This window comes from Leuciscus leuciscus, assembly GCF_965113295.1.
Source record: "Leuciscus leuciscus genome assembly, chromosome: 4".
In the NCBI taxonomy this organism is placed as follows: Eukaryota; Metazoa; Chordata; class Actinopteri; order Cypriniformes; family Leuciscidae; genus Leuciscus; species Leuciscus leuciscus.
In genome coordinates, this window is record NC_138728.1 from 41,342,924 (window position 1) to 41,346,259 (window position 3,336).

A 3,336-nucleotide genomic window follows, 5' to 3' on the forward strand; every position below is an offset into this window, starting at 1 on the left:
ATGAGTTATGACCGCATGAGTTATAACAGTCTTTTAAGATAGTTGCTTATCAGACTGTTTGAACATGATCCCAACTATAAGCCATGCCATACTGTGCAATCTCAGTTGTCACCGGTGCCGGTGAGCTACATTTCCACATACATGCTTAGTGGTGGAAATGGTGCTTAGCAAACAAAAACAATCTTAAAATGACTAAGACGATTCAGTTGTTTGAATTCTTGAAAATGATTGTACACTTCCTAAATAATACCCAAATGACATATGCCCACTGTGTTTCTGGTATGTTAGCCAAGATTCTAAAAAAATTTATAATTTACCACAAAGTTCTTACAACATTGTCATAAAGTAATGTAATGCTGACCAAAGGGCAACTATCTAAAAGAAACCTGTCTGGAGCTAGATAAAAATATTACAGTATATACCTGTGAAAGATCATTACCACTAAAGGGATAGTTAACTCAAAAATAAAAATTCTGTCATCATTTACTTACCCTCATGTCGTTCCAAATCCCGTAAAATTTTCGTTCATTTTCAGAATAATTTTTTTTATATTTTAAAATGAAATCTGAGGGTGTATTCACACCAGGAAAGTCCGATAGTTCACTTGCTTTGGTCCGGACCAAATACAATGTTGATTTTTTTTTGTTTGGTACGGTTCGCTTTCACACTGCTCTTTTTGCAAGTGAACCAAAATTTGTAAACAAAACCACACGTGTGCTAAGGTCGTCTATTCATTGGACAGGAATTCTCAAGCAGGGAAAAGCAGGAAGTGCAAAAACAGGCTCAGCATGGAGATATTTCGTAATGCAATATTTGTTCTTTTACTGATTTGGTATTATTCTCTACAAACGCAATATGAAGAAACTAATGAGCATCATATGATACAATATCATCTATAGGATGTTGTAATTAGGATTTTGCGAAGACGAAGATGTGCTGCAAGACGGTTCTGGCGGAGAGAGCACGTTCTTAACTGATAAAGTTCAAACATTATTAAAAACAAGTGAACAGTCAGTAATAAAATAAGAACAAATACACAAATTACAAGCAGAGATAAATACTAAACAAAGTTACAAAGTCTATCAGTAGTATTTAGGCTACAAAAATGATTAAGCCTAAATGTAAAATAACACTATTTGTTCACTGAAGAAATTAAATATAGTTTTATCTTTCTTAAAGTTGTATTTTGTTATTTTATTAATATTAAAAATGACACAGACAACAGTAGGGTGTCTGCTGTCACTTTAAGACCGAATGCATGGACCGAAAAAAAAAATTACAAACATCAACTATGACATATTACCGAGAAAATACTTGCCGAGACGGCTAGACGAGTTTTTAACATAACTTTGTGTGTGTAGCATCCAGTCAATATTGAGAAGGCCAGAACTGATGGTTAAATGACCTTTATTGCCGTCCTTGTCTTTAACCAACGTAAGAGCTGAGTAAAAACAAATAAACCATGCATTACCATTACATTTCGAACGTTACACAGCTCATTACATTAGTTTCAATCCGATAGCATTACCAAATTATACATTTTACGATAAACATTTCAAGTGGGCTAGCTCAAATATATTTCTCATTAATTCTACAAACCTTGTTCCCCAATTGACCGAAGCTAAACCTTGTAGTTTTAACTGTTTTTCCGTGAACTCTTTCAGACTTTCCTTTCGTTCTTTCCGCCGTTCGCCAGGCTAATTTACGTCACTATACTTCCGGTTCCTTTGGTTATCAAAATAAAAGCCCGATACCGTAATAATAAAACCTTACAGCGTAGCTATAATCAAAATAGTGCTTAACCACTCTGTTGGCCTTTACAGTGTGCATGTGTGTCCATTCAAGGGCAAGGAAACGCAAAAGAGGAATCAATTCGATGTTCGAGCGCTGTCTGAAACGCACCTCTCTCTCTCTCTCTCTCTCTCTCTCTCTGCGTGCGTGCGCGCACTTCGGGTAACGCGTGAGTCCCGATTTTCACCTCTTTTGCGTTTAAAATTGTTTGAACACGTCCAAATGATAAACTTTCACTCTATGATGGTTAAATGTAGTAGTTAATCCACGAATCACATGCGTGCCGAACCGTGTGGCAGCTGGTCCGGACGGATCACAGATTAATGTAGCCTATAGGCATTTCATCACCCCAAATTACATAGTAAAAATCTGACCCTGTCAAAAAAGGCGGAGTGCTTTTTGCAATTGGGTCGGTTCATGTTCACACCTTAAACGAACCGTACCAGAGTTCGTTTGGAACCGTACTGAGACCACCTCTTCAGCTGGGTCTCGGTTCGGTTGTTTGGTCCGCAGCCGAGTGCGATTGCTGTATTCACACCTGCCCAAAATATCCGCACCAAGGGGGGAAACGAACTTGAGTTCGATTCAATCGAACCAAACAAGTCAGGTGTGAATACACCCTGAGAGATTTCTGTCCCCCCATAGGCAGCTACGCAACTACCACTTTGACTCTTCAAAAAGTTCATAAAGAGGTCGTAAAACGAATCCATATTAATTGAGCCCTTTTATTCCATGTTTGAGCTTGCAGAAAAAACAATGAGGTTAATTTTTGTAAGTTACGCAGCATGTTTGAGCTTCTGCAAGAACCGATGAGATTCATTCTTGTGTTACGCAGCACGTTTTATGTGAGAACAAATGAGGTTTGTTCTCGCATGTCAAGCAGGTTCGGTTGAGCTTCTGTTTATGATTGATGATCAGTGTTTCTATGTGAATAACCTGTTCGATCGTATCTCTTCAGAAAATTTGGACTAAACCACTCAATTTATATAGATTAGTTTTACGATCTCATTATTTACTTTTTGAAGCGTCAAAGTGGTAGTTGCGTAGCTTTCAATGGAAGGACAGAAATTCCAATGTAAAAACAAGCTTATTTTGAACACATTTGAACCATGATTATCCTAACTATTAAAGCTGAGATTCTCTCATTTTCAGTGATATATGACACATTTATGGGAAAATTCTTAAAGTTTTTATTTACTATGATGCACATGTCCAAAAAGCATGAAAACATTTAAACAGAAAGAGTTTGATTGTAGCAACAAGTCAATTCAGTGGAATGATTTATATAACTTTATTAGTAAAATGAAATATTAGTTGAAAATGTAATTAATATATAGGGCCCTATCTTGCCCCCAGCGCAATTGACTTTGTACACCGACGCATGTATCATTCCTATTTTGCACCCGCGCACAGCGGACTTTTCCCTCCACAGATGCACGTCTGTAAACTAGGAAATACATTTGCGCTACATAGCGAAAAGAGGAGGCGTGTTCCGGCGCAAACGTTCCCTGATGCTAAAAACCTAGTCTAAAGTCAGTGGCGTGT

At 37.5% G+C, this 3,336-nt stretch overlaps 2 long non-coding RNA genes across 2 annotated transcripts; both read right to left on the reverse strand.

Annotated features, from left to right (window-relative positions):
• Nucleotides 1-566: 566 nt before the first annotated feature.
• LOC309496195 lies at nucleotides 567-1,356 on the reverse strand. Its single transcript, XR_014205051.1, has 2 exons — nucleotides 1,252-1,356; nucleotides 567-1,172 (listed from the first exon to the last, which is right to left on the reverse strand). It is a non-coding gene; the product is annotated as an uncharacterized lncRNA (long non-coding RNA).
• Nucleotides 1,357-1,390: 34 nt separating this feature from the next.
• LOC309496189 lies at nucleotides 1,391-1,693 on the reverse strand. Its single transcript, XR_014205046.1, has 2 exons — nucleotides 1,600-1,693; nucleotides 1,391-1,441 (listed from the first exon to the last, which is right to left on the reverse strand). It is a non-coding gene; the product is annotated as an uncharacterized lncRNA (long non-coding RNA).
• Nucleotides 1,694-3,336: the final 1,643 nt, after the last annotated feature.